General features: G+C 38.8%; 1 protein-coding gene across 1 annotated transcript in view; it reads left to right on the forward strand.

The window, feature by feature from the left end:
• CNTN4 (contactin 4) overlaps window positions 1-20,777 on the forward strand; it is a 324,243-nt gene that overhangs the window by 271,022 nt on the left and 32,444 nt on the right. The gene's annotated exons all lie outside the window — the stretch shown is intronic.

A 20,777-nucleotide genomic window follows, 5' to 3' on the forward strand; every position in this document is an offset into this window, starting at 1 on the left:
TATTGGGGACTAGAGGCCCAGTGTTAGAGTTGACTAGGATTAATTGCCTTAAACGCTAGGCCATGGTTAGTTTCCATGGAGCCTGGCAAAAAATCTCCTCCTTTCCTGGAGGCCAGCCCACAGGAGATTAGTCTTAGACAAGTTACCCTTTACCTCTCAATTACCATGGCTTAAATTTCTAGCAACTCTCTTTTAGTCTCTGAATGTTCCTTAATTTGGCATATTGGGAGGTTTTTTTGTCTATGCATGAATTCAATCTCTCTTGTTTCTCTGAAAATATTAATGATAGATTTTCTGTACTTGCCTTGGACTTGATCGTTGATGTTAGAAGCTGTCCTCAGATGTCTAGTGATTCTCAGTTGTTGGCTCATATGGAAGAGGGAGGCACTCACATGCTAACTTGAAGCCAGGAACCTGTGGGTCAAGTTTATTGACTCAGAGTTCAATATGACTGAGCCATTTTTGGGAGAAAACCCCCCCCTATGTCAACATTTTTAGGTGTTTGCATTTGAATTCATCACAGTCCCTAGAGACAGATATCTCATTGCCAGTGTTTGGGGAGCCATATTGAGGAAGGGAGCTGGGAACCCCAACATTCACAGAACACATGTTCGCTAAATGCTTGCTACCCTCATTTGAACCTGGTATCCTCCGGTTCAGAAACCTTCCTCTGTTATCTGCTTAGAAAGTAAAAGCTCGGCATCCTTCTGGGGCAAGGAAGCTAGTCATCTGGCTGCATGGAATGAGGAAAAGTAACTGGGGACTTAACTAATTCTAAACAACATTCATCCAGTGCTCTATCACCTGCACCTCCGGTGGCAACTGAGGCCACCACTTCCTGGATCTTGGGGGGATAGTCTAAAGAGTAAGTCAGGCTGCTCCTTCTGTTTCCCCACTACCAGCTTAGGATCAGGGCTTCTTGTCTGCTGACCATCCAGTGGCTTCCCGACATCCGCAACCATTCTTCTATCCTTACAGTTTATGCCCTTTTGTAAACAATCCCTGTGCTACTGTTCAAAGAGATTTTAGAGAGGTCCCAGAATCCTAACAGAGTTATTATGAAGACGAGATGAGGTCACTTACGGAGAGAAGCTAGCACAGTAACTGACATACAATCATAGTGATTACTTTTTGTTGCTGTTTTATTATTCTGTTCTCATAAAATCATCCCAGTATGTAAATTATTTTTGGCCAGCTCTGTATAGTCAAATAGCATGGAAAGGGAAAGCCCTGTGAAATCAAGACTTATGTAATTTATCTGATTTATTCAAGTCCCACTTGCCACTGTTCTTAGATTATCTGTATAGCCATGATGATTTAGACTGAGCTTGTGAAAGAAATAGTGATTGAGTGTGTGACACTCAGCCACTAACGTGATGAGGATTCTAAATCTGTGTTTAGCATCATGTAAGTCCATCTCTGGATTGGAATCCAGATCTCTGAATGACTAGTTGATTCTACTGACTTCTGTCGAAGAGTGGAATTCCCTCGAAAGTTTGGTACCGCACCTCCCCACATGTATCGCTGGTACAGCGTCAAGCAGTATGCCTCAGGGTGACCCTGTGTGGTGAGCAATCCTACGGTGTCTTTGGGAATTCGTTTTGATGCTTAGTCCTTGCGTGATTTCTGGCCTCTGGAAAATTATGAAATAGAGGACAAGAGGAGAAAACAAAGATTTTAAAAGATTCTGTATTTAAAAGCTAAAGACGGCACTCACCTAGGCTTTGCTCAGACCTTTCGTGTCCCCCAATAAAGTATATTTTTGGCCATGGCCCATAAATTACTCAAATAATCCTTTAAGATAGCTGTAGAAATCAGCATATCAAACTATCAGTGAGCTAGTTTAGTTATTCACCGCTTATTAATCTCCTCAGCTCAGGGTCACATTGTCCTGTCTTCAGCATTTTCCACAGTGTCTGTTGATGTCCAGAGAGTTAATGGAGGTCCTGGAATGTGAATACAACAAGCACGATAATCTCTTGACTTGATGTCATTCCGGGGAACGTCTTCAGCCTTGATGCGTGGCCCTGGCAAGTGTACAAGACAGCACCTGTGCTATTTATCTGGGTGTTTGTACACTGTTCTGGCAAAGAAATGTCTATGTACAATGATAATTTCCTTATGATACTTCCACTAGCAGCAAATTGTTTTGAGCATCCGTTATCACTTTTAGTAGCTGTCAATTTGTTTTCTCTTTTGCTTCCGTGTAAGGTTGAGGCAGATTTTGGTCATAACTTAGAGACCCACTGTATTGCTTTGGAGATTTATGAGGACATTTTTCTCTCACCCAATTTTGCTCTCCCCCTCCCCGATCTCTACACGTTAGAGGAAGCTGATGTTCTCTGAAGGTTCTTGCAGTTACAGTGCATGGAATCCAGGCACAAATAAGCTCAGCGATGAAGATGGTGATGATGATGAGAGATAGCTTGTATCACACACTTAACATGTTTTAGTCCTATTACACGTAGCCACAGGACTACTAAAGGTAGGAAACAAATTAACTGACTTACAGTCAAGTGACCTACCCGCAATCAGTCACCTAGTAAGCGGGAGAGATATTTCTGACTCCGCAGCTCAGTTTCTTAACCACTTCTTGTCTGTACATGCAGCTGTCTACCTAGAATCTGCACCCTCTTTTCTTGTCTGGAGTCTACACAGCAGTTTTCATTTTGGATATGCATGGTACAGGTATTTATCTTTACACCTGAAAGAGGTTCTTCAGATTTCTATCTTCCATAAAATTGTCAGTTGAGGTCAGGTAGGGTGTTGTTGGCCATGATAAGGATTTCAGCATTTACTCAGAATGAAATATGGAGGCATCTTTGTTTTTGCTAGAGTCTTACTAATAGCTAACATTATGTGGCAAGCTCAGTTTCTAAATCTTTATATTAATTTACTCACTTAGTCCTCAAAGTAGCAGATATATGTTCTTATTCCCACTAAATCTGAGGAAACTGAAGCTCTGAGAAAAGAAATAATTTTCCTAGGATCAACACAGTCAGTAAGTGATTGAATTAGAATTAAAACTCAGGAAGTCTGGCTCCACTCTTCACAGTTTTAATCTGTAAACAAAATTGTCCATCATTCAAGGAGTCCAATTTTCCAATATATAATATGTGGCAATGATTTTTTTTAACTTGGAAATACTTTATATCCATATATTTTTCCTCCTCTTGAGCTGAGCCTTCATTTATGGAGCTGGTTTCCATAAATAACTAGGACATTACTACCTTTCAGAGCATTTGAAATAAAGCTTAATGATTCCTTTCTGGCTTTTCCAGAGCTGATTCTTGCCATTCTTCTCTTGAATCCTTTTCTCACCTCATCACACTGGGCTCCGTTGGATTTCCTTTCTTCCCTCCTCCTTCTTATGACTTCACTCCTGCAAACACCTCTAGTTCCAACACATCATGTCACACTCTATCAGAATAAAAAGGGAATGAGGCAAAGCTCATTTATACCTAAACGTTGGCAGCCACCCAAACGCCTCTTTGAAAATGAATTAAAGTGAGCAGTAAGCTGCAGTCATATTGGAATGGAAATCAGTAACATATAGGGCTTTCCAGTCAACCAGCCCTGGGGTTGAATACCTGTTTTCTCCCTCTAATTAGGTCTGTGTCCTTGGGAAATATATTTAGCCTCTTTAGGGAAGCCTCAAATTCATTGTATATTAAATGGTGATAATAATGATACCTATTATAGAGTAGTGAGGTTTAACTGCTGGTGATTCATTTAACTGCTACAGATATTTATCGGGCACCTATTTTGACATTAACTATGCTACATACAAGGTATCTGTGCTGAACAAGAAAGGTATGTTCCCTGCCCTCACAATGCTTAAGTTTTAGTGAGGTCATAAATGCAGGTGTTTAGCACAGATCCTGGCACATGGTAAATGTAATGTTTGTCATTATGTAAATATATTCCATAATGTATGTAAGCTGCAATGATGATGATGACGAAGGTGTCCAAGGATGGTGCTGTGGCCAGCATGGATCATCACCGTTTCACCAAGAACCTGAAATGATAATTCCAGCCAACAAGAGCTAGGCACCATAATAAGTCTACTTGTTTTCTTTTCTTCCCCCTCGGATAAATTATTTACCAGGTAACCGCAAAGCAAAAGGGGGAAGGTTGCATTAACACATTACGTATCACCTTGATAAATACACTACAGTCTTAACTTATGGTTAGAGTAACACAGGTAAACATTTTAACAATTTCTGTTAAATCACCCACATTAAATCTTCCGTTGACAGATTTCCAAAAGTCTTTCCAAAAATCATAAATGAATGTAGCCTCTTCCCGCATCGAGAAGGATGGTCATCTTCATCGTTAGAAAACAACAGTGTTATCTTTTTTATCACCCAGTACTATAGATGCTGCATTTTCTCTATTCATGTTTTTTTTAATATTTATTTATTTTTTATTTTTTTATTTTATTTTGGCTGTGTCGAGTCTTAGTTGCGACACGTGGGATCTTTCATCGCCGTGTGCAGGCTTTTCGTTGCGACGTGCGGGTTTTCTCTTCTCTAGTTGTGGAGCGGGCTCCAGAGCAAGTGGGCCCTGTAGTTTGTGGCACACGGGCTCTCTCGTTGAGGCACACGAGCTCAGTAGTTGTGGCGCATGGGCTTAGTTGCCCCACGGCATGTGAGAACCTAGTTCCCCTGACCAGGGATCGAACCCGCATCCCCTGCATTGGAAGGCGGATTCTTTACCACTGGACCACCAGGAGAGTCCCTCCCTATTCATGTTTTACTTCCTTTTCTAACCAGTAGTTTAATGATTCTTGTGGAATTTGGCATCTTTCTCTTCAGTTTCACAATTACTCTTCCTCCTGGGTAATTTTCCAGTGACATCCTTTCCTTTTGGGATGTGCATTTATGTATGCAGTGCTCTGACGTGAGAGGCCAGGATATTGTCGTTGCATGAAGTGTCTTTGGTGGCTTTGGATTTAGCTGCTAGCTTGAAGCATCTGGCAATCGAACGTAAACGCCTATACTTGAGCATTCATGCTTGAACCAGAAATTACTTTGTCATCTTCACTGGCTTTTATTAAGCAGCCAGCAGCTGTCTTGGAACTATGACTTACCACAGTGAGCTCTTTCCCTTAGAATGTCACCCTCTTTTTATCCTCAAAATAGGTCTCTCCTTTTCCTTTATTTCCCAAGCAAATCTTCGGCATCAATAGTAATGGTAATAATAGTATCTCACACTCAGGTAGAACTTTATTGTTTATGAAGCATGTGAAAATCCATTAACCCAGTTTGAATTTCATAGTCATCCTGGAATGCCAAATACCGTCACTTCGAAATTACAGATGAGAAAACTACAGCTCAGATGTCGAATGACTTCTTGATGGTTATATACCTAATCACTGATGTATGGCCAAACCTGGAAACGAGATTTTTAAGGCACTAAATAAAGTGTTTTATACGTTTTATCATGCTGACATTTTTAGCCCAACCTATGTCAACATCAAAGAATCACTCAAAGAAGGTATTTTACTCCATGAGAAATAACTCCCAGGTGCCATTTCCGAGGCAAGCTCTGGGATTGGGCGTATTTGCAGTGAAATGAGCATCCAGCTTGATTCTGGTCACCCAGCATTGTTTGGGAGCTTCCAGACTGGGAAGAAATGACAGGGCATTCTGTTGGCTGCTGTCTTGCACAAGGTAACATTGCAGAAATGGTCCTCTCTGGAGTTAAGCAAAGTAGTGTATCCTGGTATAGTGGCCAAATGCATGACGATCTCTGTGAGCTTGTTTGCCTTTCTACCTGATACAGAAATAACTCCCAGTGGAGTCTAAGTTAAGGTTCAAGAGAGCTGTGGAAATGGGTGAGAAACTGTTTTGTAAACTGTAGAATGATCTCCAAATGTAAAGGGCCATGTGCTTTATATATCTTGCTTGCTTGGATGAATGAATGAATTGATTTTTCTTACTTACCTCACTGTGAGTTTTGGTCTATTTGATACTACAGCAATTTGCAAAACTCTGTTCACTCTTTTGCACCACAGCCCAGAGAGACACCCTCGGGACTTGGCACGAGTCATACAAATAATGTGTTTGTATAATAATGTGTTATAACCTGTGCTGGGGTCTTGCCGTACTATTTTCCCTACCAGAAAGGAGCTGTTAGATTCTAATGGGTAGTATAGGAAATGAGTACATTTCCTGTAAAGTCTAAAAGGATTTGAAGAATGGACATTTGAACGCATGCACACACAAATATACTTTTAGGGGGTTTGTTGGTTGGTTTTAATTCAAGTAATTAACATGTTTCTGGAATGAGGAAGTAGTTAATTTTTTTTTTCAGTTAACCAAGACCTAGCCAGAAAACAATTTCTCTTTTTGCCCTTAATAAATCCCTTTCTAAAATATCTCACCAATTTTTAATGCTGATCGTGACTCAGTATATTTAGATGGTATTAACACCGCAGTGCTTCATGTAATCACCACGGCAAAGCACAGTTGTCATTGTAGAGGACGGTCAATGAATATGTAGAAAATGTGGGACTTTGGGTCAAACTAGAACTCTGACTTAAATTCCAAGCACACTTTAGGTGCAAGTAGCAAGACGCAACTTTCAGGAAGGAAGACATTTTCCTCTACACTTTTAGTTTCTTCCATCTGGTCTAGGAATTAAATTGACATGAGACAGATTAGCAGGAGGAAAATCAAACAAAAGTTTAACCATTGGTATACATGGGAGAGACCCAGGAAAACTGAATAACTCCCCCAAATGGCCAAAACCCTCACTTTAAATACCATCTTCAGGTAAGAACAAAAGAGGGTGTTGGGGGTACTGGTTTGGGACTCAAAGAGAAGGAAGGCAATGGACCTGGAAACGGAAAAGCAGATGTTTGGTACACAGATGTTTGCTGGGCCAGGCAGAGACACCGGGACACAGAGCGGCTCTGATCTCTAGGCCCTGCCGAGTTTCCCCTGCCACACCTAGCCCGTATTCTTGGCAGATGTTTCTGGTGATGGCCCTGTTCTGGAAACAGGCGCTCTATCTAAATTCTTTAGGCAGCTAAGGTGGAGGTAAAAAGAAAGATTTTCTGGGACTTCCCTGGTGGTCCAGTGGTTAAGACTCCACACTTCCTGTGCGGGGGCCATAGGTTTGATCCCTGGTCAGGGAACTAAGATCCCACATGCCGTATAGTGCAGCCAAAAAAAAAAAAAAAAAACAAAGACTTTGTTGATAGCCTAAAAACCAAAGGATGGAATGTTTGTTGCTCCACAAAGGACTGCTATTTCACTTCCCAAAAATTCTTTTGCCTCTGCGTGCCTTCCTCTTGGTGTTTGTGTCCTTGATTCAGCGCGGAGTCTCTTTGGTGTTTGTGGAGAAGGCGACTCTGCCGCTCTCTACCTCTGTCTCTCTTGCTGTTTCTCTCTATTTTCATCTTTTCTCCATCTCCCTGCATTCCCACTCGCCCTCATCTCCACTATCCTTTATAGATATTAGATGTAAGTTTTAAATTATTTGATGTACCTTTAGAGTTTCATGTTCCCTGTACCTAGTTGGAAAGACATGAAAAGTTGTAAACATCTCTCTGAAAATAAACTAAATTAAGTTGCTTTCTACTTTGCTGACCCTCAACTGATTTTTTTTTTCCCCTCTTTGGGTCAGCAACTCTCAATGGAAAGAAAAGTTTCCCTGTCTCTGGTGTGGAAGATTGAACTAAATGTGCAGTGACCCTCAAAATCTACCCCAGAAACGAGTTCTTCCCGACAGGAGTGTGTTTCCCAGCTAGTTGCCTGTTTCTCCTCCAGTGAAGAGCAGTAACAAAATCTTCATTGAGGACTGTCCTCATTTTCCCTCTTCTTCCTTTAAATTTCATGGAATGTGTATACAGGTCACACTCTGAAGCAGGCAGTGCAACAGGGAGAGGAACCTGTTAGCTCAACTCAGGGTGTCTTACCTGCCGTGCACACAGGAGATCTCAGCAGTTGAAGGGACCTGGGAGCTATTAATAGTTGTCCATCCTGAAGGGTTTCAGGAAAAAGTTCACTTAAAATTATGGACAAGCCTCCAGACAAGCTAGTCAGTAGTGGCCCAGGTGCTAGGGTGGGTGGCTTGTTTGATTCTGTTGTGCAGAAAGCTTTATACATCAATCCTTCCTGCACCACATAGAGGGAGGGGCCTAGGCATGTCCACAAAGATAGTCATACCTTCTTTTTTAAGCATCATATACTCCTCGGTGACCTTCTCTTACATCGGTAGGCAAACGAAGAAATACCACTTTAGAGTATGAGAATTATTGCCTCTTTTCCAAGTTGCAGAGTTCTTAAGTGGAGGAATTTGAAAACACGTAGAAAATTGCTGACAGGAGCCAGATAAACAGCAAGACGCAATGCTTTTTCCTTCTCCTGTGGTTTTGGCACCACCTACTGACCAGATCCTAATTCTTCCCCGTGTAGCAAACTGCAAGAATGGGGCACTAGTTGTTATTTTGCATATAATGACAGTGGAATGCATTGTCTGTGGAAGTCGTTTCACTTCTTTTGTAGTTTAGGTAAATATTCTCTTACCTTGTATCGGTAGATACAGCCAGATGCCCATCAAGTACAATTATATATTCCTTTAATCAGCAAAGACCTCATTACGCCATTCTTATGCACGGCATGCGATGGGATTTACTTTTTTTCACTGACACTAATGGGATTTCTTTGTAAATTTTTACCCAATGACTCATAAGGGAGAGTTACTCATGTGTAGTAACTACAAAACAACAGGCCTATAATCCCCCCATCTCAAAAAGAAAAATTCTAATTATTATATAATGAAAATGTTTCTCCATAGTTAAAAGATACCTGTAACTCCCATTTACCATTCTTTTTCATCTTCAATCACAGTCCCAAAAATGTCATAGAGTAATTAATGTTAATTATATCTTGACTTGAAGATGCAATTTATTTAATTTGTCAATGAGAATAGTCTTTTCTAATAGTCTGTTTAGATCATTCCTTTTAAATCTTAGAGAAAGCTTCACAAAGAAAATATGAGAGGGCAAATTTAGCATATCCTACTCTACCTCTGTGATGGCTTCTAGTTTGCTTACGGAATATTCTTATTCATAGTGGACACTTACACACCTGCAGACAATTCTTTCCATTTAGAAAGACATCCCAACTGAGAATCTTGCTTCTAAAACATGGCACAAATCCAAACCCAGGAGGTTGGCTTGCCCTGGTGGCAGGTAATAAAAGAGCAAACAAGACGACCATGAATAATTTTAAGATAAATGATAATTTGGTTATTTAAAACAAAACAGGACAAAACAGAAAGTCATTATTAATCATTGTCACTGACTTGGAAGCCTGAAAGGCAACCGGGTGGCATGAGAGCAGTCTGTATAATTAAGTAGGTGCTTTACGCTACACATTTTGACCAGGCAAATCTAATAAGTTTGTTTATCATTTGACTGCTTGTTTCCCAAGTACCTATACCTGGCCACCCTCAATTGGCTCGCGCGTAGCAGCTTCCATTTGTGGCAGTCAGGCTTATTAAACAGCTCTGCTTTGTGTTTTTTCCCTAGTACTTGAAAATAGATCCGTAAGCATTCTGCTCAGGGGTGATTTGTAAATTGCTTTACAGAAGGCTCCAGTTTCTGCTCAGTCCGACTGGGGTCAGAATTTGCCTTATGTTTTCTTCCAGTGTTGTTTGTCAAGGTGCACAAGTTGTTCAAAGAACCAGGTCACAATACTACGTGGCAGTGCTTCTTGGCATGGATTGCTTAAAAACCTTGACTCGTTGAAGTGCCCTATGCCATCGCTATGGTTTTTCCACCACCAAAAATGGGAAGGTTTCCTTGTCTTCAGCCAAGATAAAATCATTGGTTTTTTTTCAACTGGGCCCTTCACTTTTTCACTCAACAAAATCAGATTTAAATTGTGTTAACAAAAAGAGAGGTAAGATAAACAAAGAGAATTGGCCTCCATCTGTCTTAAAATTTTCTAAATTCTCATTCACAGGCCTAGCTGCTCAGTACAAAACAAATCTAAGTGAAAAGTAAAAGTCTAAAAGAAATCAAGTGTCTAAAAGATTTCCAAAAGAGTAGTAATTATAACCAATATGGAAACTTGGAAACAAATACCAAATACATAGATGCCTGATATTATCTAGATGATTATACACTGAATATATTTTATTTCATCCAGGTATTTGGGCAGGTAAAGCTGCCTAAGCCTTAAGTCAGGGCCTGGATCTTGGCTCCCTGCCAGGAAACAGGGGCGGGGTAGGGGAGAGGGAATTCTCAGATTTAAGAACTTTTAAAGGGAATTTATTTATGGCCAGAGTGAGCAGCAAGGCCACTTAAGGAAACAAGAGCCAGGCCTGTACAATATAAGGTGGGATGCCCTATATTTTGCTCCCCCATGGGGTGTAAACAGCAAACCCTTCCCATAACCTGTTCGGGGCTTTACAACCACACTTAGGGAGGAATGTTCATGAGGAGGGAGAAACTCCCTTATAAGATGAACTTCCAAACCAAAATTAGAAGGACAGTGAGGGGGGACTTCCCTGGTGGCTCAGTGGTTAAGAATGCGCCTGCCAATGCAGGGGACACGGGTTCGAGCCCTGGTCCGGGAAGATCCCAATTGCCGCGGAGCAACTAAGCCCGTACACCACAACTACTGAGCCCGTGCACCACAACTACTGAGTCCGTGCACCTAGGTCCCGTGCTTTGCAACAGGGGAAGCCACCACAATGAGAAGCCCGTGCACCGCAACCAAGAGCAGTCCCCGCTCACCACAACCAGAGGAAAGGAAAATAAAGACAGTGAGGAAGTCTGCCACCATAAGAGATAGTTGACAAATACAACAAAGAGAAGAATTCACACTCTCAAAAGTAGCAATAATGGAGCAATCTGAAAAGGACTTTTAACTAAGTAGTGTAGATTTCTCAAGGATAACCTTACCTACCCCATCCTTCCCTGCTTCCTACCTGACTCCCTGACAGAATGGATTTCTAAGAAGTAAGTCAGAGAAAAAGAACAAACCGGAAACTATGCTGTTGTTTTGTTTTGATAGCTGCTCTCAAATGTAGAGCCAAATGACCTAGCAGAGAAGAATAATTAGAATATTAATCAATTTTATTCTATTTAATAATGAATTATTCTCTACAAGCTTAATTAATTTTAAGTAATGCCTTTTTTTGGCCTTAAATCTCTGTTGTTTGTTTATTTATTTTTTTTTATTGGAGTAAAATGGCTTTACAGTGTTGTGTTAGTTTCTGCTGTACAATGAAGTGAATCAGCTATATGTACACCTATATCCCCTCCCTCTTGGACCTCCCTCCCACTCCCCGCATCCCACCCATCTAGGTGGTCACAGAGCACTGAGCTGAGCTCCCTGTGCTATACAGCAGGTTCCCACTAGCTATCTGTTTTACACGTAGTAGAGTATTTATGTCAAACCGAATCTCCCAGTCTGTCCCACCCTCCCCTCTCCCCACTGTGTCCACATGTCTGTTCTCTTCATCTACGTCTCTATTCCTGCCCTACAAATAGGTTCATCTGTACCATTTTTGTAGATTCCACATATATGCATTAATATAGGGTATTTGTTTTTCTCTTTCTGACTTACTTCACTCTGTATGACATACTCCAGGTTCATCCACATCTCTACACATGACCCAATTTCATTCCTTTTTATGGCTGAGTAATATTCCATTGTAAATACATACCACATCTTCTTTATCCATTCATCTATTGTTGGACAATTTAGGTTTAAATTTTATTCTATTTAATAATGAATTATTCTCCAAAAGCTTAATTAATTTTAAGTAATGCCTTAGGTATTTTATAAATGTATTGACTTAAATTTTCACCCAGGTGTGAAATGCGGAACTCAGAGTGTTTCAATTTTAGTAAAGTGATACATTCTCTATATTCATTCTGCAGTGGAATTGCAGAGCCCTCATCCCTGGACCGCCAGGGAAGTCCCAGGAAAGCTCTTTTTTAAAGTAGAATGTCATCTAGTATATGTAGAAGAAATGATGGAGATTTGCCATTTTGCAGCATCAGAGAGGTGGTTGCTTCAGGCAGGAGTCTTCAGTGGATCCTAAGGCTGGGAGGTGGAGGTTTGATGAGCATCAAAATATTGGTGTGATTTTGGAATACGTCCCCACAAAATGCTAATCAGTTGCAAGGGGGAAAATGCTAAATACAAAGTAGAGAAGGCAGGCAGACGCCAGCATGACCCGTGATTAGAGTTATCATGGTCATTGGTCAGTGTTGAGATGAGTTCACATCACATCACACAGCTCCTGATTTGACACACTTTGAAGGTACCACACAGCATTTCAGTGTTGTTCCTGCTGAGAATACAGACCTAAATCAGGTCATGAGGAAACATCCGATGAATCCAGGTTGAGAGTCATCCTACAAGATGTAAGGTCTGTTCTCTTTAAAGCTGTCAAGGATTTGAAAGATAGGGAAAGACTGAAGAAATGTTCTAACTTGAAGGAGTTTAAAGAAGCATGACAATTAATTGCAACATTTATTCCTGGGTCAGGTCCTGGACCAAAAGATAAAGAGACATTATTGAGAAAGTTAGCAAATTTTGAATGGGACCTGAATTGCATAGTGTTGATGTGCCAGGGTTGATTTCCTTATTCGGAGGATTTTGTGCTGGTTGTTAAGAAAGTGTTCTTGTTTGGGGAAATACACACTGGAATGTTTAAGGGTAGCATGTCTACCCATTAGATAGCATGTCTGTAGTTGCTCTCAAAAGGTTCAGAAAAAGACTAATGATAATAAGTAAATATAAATTATAGATAATACCATATATATATTACATATCTTTATTATATATAAGAAAGAACAGGAAATAAGCAAATGCAATAAAATATTAACAGTGGAGGGGTCTGTGCGAAGGTGAGTTCTTTGTACTTTTCTGACTACTTTTCTATAAGTTTGAAATTATTTCGAAATAAATTATTTTTTAAATAAATTACTTTTCAAATGAATTATGTTCTAAAAGCAAGAAAAAATTCTAAGTGTGGCCTTGGAGGCAAAAATCAGCAATGAGCACAGACAAAGGGTCAGAGTTTGCACAGTGATTGAGCCCTTAGGTAGCTACTTTTTTCTGTTCAGTAGTCAATTTAAGTCAGGATAAATAATAAGAAATACAGCACAACAGCTTCCCAACGTACAGCATGTCAAGGTTCAAGTCCCTACTTTGGTTAGTCACCAACACTACCATTCATGGGTCATCACCCAATTAATCTTTAAACGACTCTCATGAGTAGGGACAGAGCTAGGCACGGGGGTTTATAAAAGTGTAAGATGTGGTCCCCGACCCCCAGGAACGTGATTACAAGGGAGAAACGGGATATATGTCAGTGATATTCCACAACAGTGCTCAAGCTTAAAGTTGAAGAAATAGGACAGTTAATGCTGACAAGCTTTACACAAGGAAAGGATCACCCGTGAGGAGAGTAGTCAGGAAAGCGTTGGGAAAGTTGTTTGGATTCATACACTCTTAGGAGAAATAACAGGCTTCATCTACCCTGGCTGGCTTTCAGTGTCTCCTGACACACCCTCTCTGATGGAGCCCACCTCCACTTGAATACTTCGAGAAATAGTGATGCATGTTCTCCTGAAGCAGCCCATCTTCCTGTTGATAAGATCAGATTATTTGGAAAGTTCTCTTTTATGTAGAGCCAAACTGTGCCTCTTTGTACGTACTGTTGCTTTCTACTTTGGGACAACACAAAATAAGCTCAATTCATCTTCTGCCTGTAAACCCTGCACATATTTGCAGACCGGTCTCATGTCTCCTCTCATTTCTCTTACTCCTGTCAAACATTTTCATTTTTTTTAACTGTTACAGATTTATTAGCTCCTTCACTAACCTAGGTGGACTGCTCTGTCAGTGAATCCAAAGGATGTTCCTAGTAAGCTGTGGTCTCATTAATGAAGAATATAATGGGATTTTCACCTCTCTAAGACGGAATACCACATGCTATGAAATGCAGCCTAAGATTGCATTAGCTTTCTTTGGCAGCAGCACGGGCCATGTTGAGACTGGAATGCTCAAGTGTTTTCCATGTGAACTGCCAACCCAGTTTTTCCCCCAGCCTGAACCTATGTAGTTGATTTTATAAGTGTAGCTTTTTGCTTTACCCCTACTAGATCTCATCCTAAAATAAAGAACTGGTCCAGCTTGAAATCACTGGGAATTTTGAGTCTCATCTCATGGGTAGGGCATCCCTTTTTTATGTGTGTTTTATGCAAAATCGATGAAAAATAGTACATCCAGCACTGGTTTTGTTTTTATTTTTAAAAAAATATGACCAACCAGAGAGAGCTTAAATTCATCCCTAGAGATTCTCCCTCCAGGTTGATTGTGATCATTAATCAACTGTCTTTGTTGTGGCCTTTAACGACTATTAAAAATAGTTCTCTGTCCAGTCCCCCTTGGTGTCATTTGAGGTGAGTTGACTGTCAGCTCTTTCACTAACTCTTGTTTTTGAAGGATCCCATTTTTTAAAGTTTCCCTACAAAATTTAATGTAAAAAAGAAGACACAACCTGACTGCGAGGCATCATCAAAACCATTACAGTTAAGAAATTCACTAACAAAAGGAGACGTATACCTCCCATGAATGAAGATGACTAAAACACACATTTTAAACACTTTCCTTGATAGGCACCAAGTGAATAGCTTGGCACTGTGAGGGAAAGGTAAAGAAATTATAAATTGAAATGGAAGGGTTGATGTAATAAAAGGCAAGCAACATCAAAATGGAATTCTTATCCCATAAACTACAGGCACTTGTTGTTACAGATAACAAAAGCCTGAAATCAGAAAGCTTTTCTTCCAACAGTGAAAGTCAGAATATAATATGACTTGAGTAATATGTTACAACTTATACATCTAATTGGTTTTTTTTTTTCCTGCTCCTCAGAATTGATCAATGTTAACATCTTGGAATATGTGCAGCCAGATTTCTTTTAAGAAAAATAATTGTTTTTATAAAAGTATACATGTTGTCCTTAAGCAATTTGAGCAAAGCAGAAAACACAAAAATGAAAATTAAACATTAAATTTTAGCTAAAATTAATAGGGAAAGAAAGTACAGTGAACATAAAGTGTTTCTTCAATATGAGAGATAATTTTCTTTAAAAAAAAACCCTCTAAATTTAAGAGATTACAAAAAACATTAAGATGTTAGAGTCCACATTTTTATTACATGCTTTAAATGTATGTGAGGGTTTTTTTTACATTTTTTATTGAAGTATAGTTGATTTACAATGTTTTGCCAGTCTCTGCTGTACAGCAAAGTGACTCAGTTATACACATATATACATTTTTTAATATTCTTTTCCATTATGGTTTATCCCAGGAGATTAGTTATAGTGTCCTGTGCTCTACAGTAGGACCTTGTTGTTTATCCATTCTAAATGTAATAGTTTGCATCTACCACCCCCAAACTCCCACTCCATCCCTCTCCCTCCCCACTGCCCCTTGGCAACCACAAGTCTGTTCTCTATGTCCGTGATTCTGTTTCTGTTTTGTAGATAGGTTCATTTGTGCCATATTTTAGATTCCACATGTAAGTGATATCATGTGGTATTTGTCTTTCTCTCTCTGACTTACTTCGTGTAGTATGATATATACACCGCACCTTCTTTATCCACTCATGTCGATGGAGTGGAAATCGTGCTGCTATGAATATAGGGGTGCATGTATCCTTCTGAATTATAGTTTTGTCCGTGTATATGCCCAGGAGTAAGATTGTTGGATCATATGGTGTTTCTAGTTTCCCGAGGAACCTGCATACTGCTCTCCATAGTGGCTGCATCAACTTACATTCCCACCAACAGTGTAGGAGGGTTCCCTTTTCTCCACACCCTCTCCAGCATTTCTTATTTGTAGGTTTTTTAATGATGGCCATTCTGACTGGTGTGAGGTGATACCTTATTGTAGTTTTGATTTGCATTTCTCTAATAATTAGTGACGCTGAGCATCTTTTCATGTGCCTCTGGCCATCTGTGTGTCTTCTTTGGAGAAATGTCTGTTAAGGTCTAATGCCCATTTTTCAATCAGGTTGTTTTTCTGTTGTTGAGTTGTATGAGCTATTTGTATATTTTGGAGATTAAGCCCTTGTTGGTCACATCACTTGCAAATATTTTCTCCCATTCTGTAGGTTTTTTCATTTTTTGTGTTTTTTTTTGTTTTTTGCTTTGTTTTGTTTTTGTTTTGTTTTTTATGGTTTCCTTTGCTGTGCAAAAGCTTATAAGTTTGACTAGGTCCCATTTGTTTATTTTTGTTTCTATTGCCTTGGGAGACTGACCTAAGAAAACATTGGTACAATTTATGTCAGAGAATGTTTTGCCTATGCTCTCTTCTAGGAGTTTTATGATATCATGTCTTATGTTTAAGCCTTTAAACCATTTTGAGTTTATTTTTGTGCATGGTGTGAGGGTGTGTTCTAACTTCATTGATGTACATGCAGTTTTTCAACTCTTCCAGCACCACTTGTGGAAGAGTCTGTCTTTATCCCATTTTATAGTCTTGCCTCCTTTGTGAAAGATTAATTGACCGTAGGTGTGTGGGTTTATTTCTGGGCTCTCTGTTCTGTTCCATTGATCTATATGTCTGTTTTTATACCAATACCACACTGTTTTGATTACTGTAGCTTTGTAGTATTGTCTGAAGTCTGAGAGAGTTATGCCTCCTGCTTTATTTTTTTTCCTCAGGATTGCTTTGGCAATTCTGGGTCTTTTATGGTTCCATATAAATTTTTGGATTACTTGTTCTAGTTCTGTGCAGAATGTCATGGGTAATTTGATAGGGATCACATTAAATCTGTAGATTGCTTTGGGTAGTATTGCCATTTTAACAAAATTAATTCTTCCAATCTAAAAGCATGGGATATCTTTCCATTTCTTTGAATCCTCTTTAATTTCCTTCATTAATGTTTTATAGTTCTCAGCATATAAGTCTTTCACCTCCTTGGTCAGGTTTATTCTTAGGCATTTTTTTTGATATGATTTTAAAAGGTATTGTTTTTTACATTCCCTTTCTGATATTTCATTGTTAATGTAAGAAATTATGCATCTAGTTGTTGACCTAATCATTAACAGAGTGCTTAATAATTAAATCTCCTTCCCATGGTTGTTTTGACCTTTAGAACAAAGCATAGTTTACTTTCTGACCTCTTGATATTATAGAAAACACTATAAAGCATAAAAGAATTTTTTTTTACTCTAGGAAAGTTAAGCGCTTGGTAAATATATATATATATATATATATTTATATTTATATTTTGAGCATCAATCCTCTGGAGTTCTAAATTTATCATTCTCTGTGGGATGAACCAACCACAAGCTAGAAAGTTTAGGAGTGTTGTTGGTCCTATTTATTGTTGCTATTTAATTACATCCAAACCCAGACATCAATTCACATCTTGAGTTCTAATTGCCTTTGAGAGTTCTGTGCACAGAACAATAGCTGGAGTGACTCTTCAGAACAGAAGTTGTAAATATAGGTTCTTCCTGATCTCAATGAATTAAAACCAAAGGAGGGGAGACAGTTTTGTTTTGAAGAAGCCATCTGTTTATTTGTGTACAGTGTTTGTATTCAAATTTCAAGAAATTCATCAAGTATAAAGCATCAGAATTCATAACACAGAAAACAGGAGTACTGAACAAGCATACAATTTGAGAAAACCAAGTAGCTAATGAGGTTTTGAACCTCTTTAGTTTAATCTTCTCTAGTGCCAAGGAGACCTCTCTGTTGTGTGTACAGTGCTTGTCTTCCTTTGCATTGATTCTTGGTACTTCAGGGCTCAAAATGTGAATTGGTGACAAGTGCTAAGGTAATGAATTAGCAGCTGTCAGCACAGCAACTGTGCCAGCATAATCCTTGATTTAGAGCACTTCTCTCGTCCTTGGTTAACAGGCAACTGAGTTCACCAGTAATAAAATCTGTCCCAGATAGCTACACGTGCATAAAGGGATGAACATTTATTTAGGAAACAAATGTCAATTAAAAATGTCAGCCAGAATTGTATATGACTCTAGGCTTTAGGGTAGGTGCCAACTGCAAGACATTTTTAAGGACCTGAACGTGGACATTTGACTCTGCACTCATCATTGTGATGTGTAAGCTTATAGTTAGAGCCAGCATTTCAGGCATAAAATCATCACTTCTTTTTACCTGTCTAAGGCAGTAACTTGATTACTCTTGCAGTGAAGCCCTCTGAAACCATCTTCACCCCATGGCCTTCTTTGAATTTCTTCTGCATTTACATATCCTCAGCTGACTACACATAATCAAGAGTGCAAATTGCTATATTATGCCCTTAGCCTTGTTGCATGGATGATTTGTGAATGGATATCATGTTTTCAGCTAAATGAAGGGAGTCAGCTTAGCACAATAGATAATTCCTCAACCACCCTTAGGTATCAGTTTCCCGCATCTGTTAAATAGCCGATAATACTACGTATTTGTTGAGAATAAATGAAACAATCCTTGTCAAGCGTGTAACATGGTATCTAGAATGTGAGGGGCTCGATTAGTTTTTACAAATAAGTTTTTTATATCTTTCTTGGTACTAGGGCACTGTTATCCTTATAACACCTAATGAGTGCTTGGTAGATAGATCAACAAATGAATGAAGGTACATTAAAATGAAAATCTAAATTGTGAAATCAATGGACAGCTATTTAAAATAGAATAAGGTGACATCTTGCCAAATACAAACCACAGACATATATCATTTTGTCCAGGAATTATATGTTCCAATCTTCATTTTATAGGTGAAAATTTAAATTAAAAAATGATAAATGACATGTTAAGTCAAATGGAACTATTCCTAGATTTTCTGCTTAGCATTATACTAAGGCGATTTGCTCTCAACTCCTTCGCTCATTTAAAAAAATCTCAGTTTGTATCTTTTCCTGTGCGTCAGTTAACCAATGGAGTATATTTTGATTATGTGACTTGCAAAAAGCCTCAGGCTTTGAAACAAACAGTTTTGTCTCCCATTACCTCTTAGCTAGGAGTACCTGTTTTTCACTTCTCATTTCATGGACATCATTCGTTCAGCAGTGACTAAAAGCACACCAGTCCACGCATCATGAGCTTTACCTACTTTCAGAAAACAGCAAAAGTATGTCCCTCCACTAGATTATAATCTATTTATGGACACAGACTTTCCTTTTTTAACAACCTGAGATGTTTGCTTTCCACAGTTGGATAAAAGGGTAGAAAAACTGTTTTAAATACTCTCTTTAAAGAGGAAATTTTAGTGGGTGGGTTGTTGGAAAAAAACACCAATCAAAAGTCTTCTATGAGACTCCATTACAAAATTCTCAGCTGAGATTTTAATCTAAGAGCTACATTCAGTAAATGTTTATGTGCCACACAGCGTGTGAAACACAATCCTGTGAATGTTGAAGGGGATTAACCATTGTTTTTATATTGTTTTTCTTTGCTTTTGATTTGTCTTCTTTATTATGGTTTGTTTGATTGGTTTTGTTTGACTTGTACAGAGAAATTTCTGGAATATGGCTGAATTCATAATTTTATTCCTTAGGCACTTATATGACCTTTTTATTTAACTCAAATTGCTTTTCACCATTTTATTCTCTGACACCATTTATGAAAGCCTATTTCAGTGAGAAATAAGAGACTACCTATGTGTGAATGTAGTTCTAGAGTTTATAAACTATCTTGGCTAAGCAAGTCCTTTCTGTCCCCAATTAAAACTGTAATGTAAAGGGTGAATTTAAAAATGAATTAGTAGTCCTTATTTTAAATAAGTAATACATGGGGCTTTCCTGGTGGCGCAGTGGTTGAGAGTCCGCCTGCCGATGCAGGGGACACGGGTTCGTGCCCCGGTCCGGGAAGACCCCACATGCCGCGGAGCGGCTGCGCCCGTGAGCCATGGCCGCTGTGCCTGCGCGGCCGGAGCCTGTTGCTCCGGAGAGGCCACAACAGTGAGAGCCCCGCGTACCGCAAAAAAAAAAAAAAAAAAGTAATATATGAGTAAAGTCAGACAGAGAAAGACAAATATTATTATATCATTGATATGTGGAATCTAAAAAAATGATACAAATGAACTTATTTACAAAGCAGAAAGACTCACAGACATAGAAAACAATCTTATGGTTACCGAAGGGGAAGGCAGGAGCTACGTTAGGAGTTTGGGAGGAACTGATACACACTACTGTGTATATAAAATAAACAAGGACCTACTGTATAGCACAGGGAACTATATTCCATATCTTGTAATAACCTATAGTGGAAAAGAATCTGAAAAAGAATGTATATATATGTATAGCTGAATCACTTTGCTGTACAGCAGAAACTAACACAACATTGTAAATCAACTATCGTTCAATAAAAAAAAGTTATATATACATATAATTTTGTCAGTGATGTTCATTACAGCATTATTTATAATTATAATAAAATTTGCTAAAATGTTTACTAGTTTCAAAGTGATTGAAACTATTAACAGCATATTATGCAGATTATAAAAATATGTGGATAAAGGTATAAGCCTATATTAATTAGAGAAAAAAGGAAAATCACATGTGTAGCATGTTTACAATAATGCAAAACAAGACAACTGAAAAATTATGAATCCAAAAGACAGGAGGAAATTATACTAAAATGAAAATAGGGGTTTTATCTGGACAGTCAGAAACTAAGTAGGATTTTGTTTTGTTTTGTTTTGGTCCCTTCTTTCAAATTCCCTGAATTTTCTAAATTCCCTATACTAAACATGTATCACTTTTATAATAGGAAAAAA

The sequence above is a fragment of the Delphinapterus leucas genome, chromosome 10 (assembly GCF_059928025.1).
Source record: "Delphinapterus leucas isolate spDelLeu-1000000601 "Yukka" chromosome 10, BTC_Dleu_Yukka2, whole genome shotgun sequence".
NCBI lineage: Eukaryota > Metazoa > Chordata > Mammalia > Artiodactyla > Monodontidae > Delphinapterus > Delphinapterus leucas.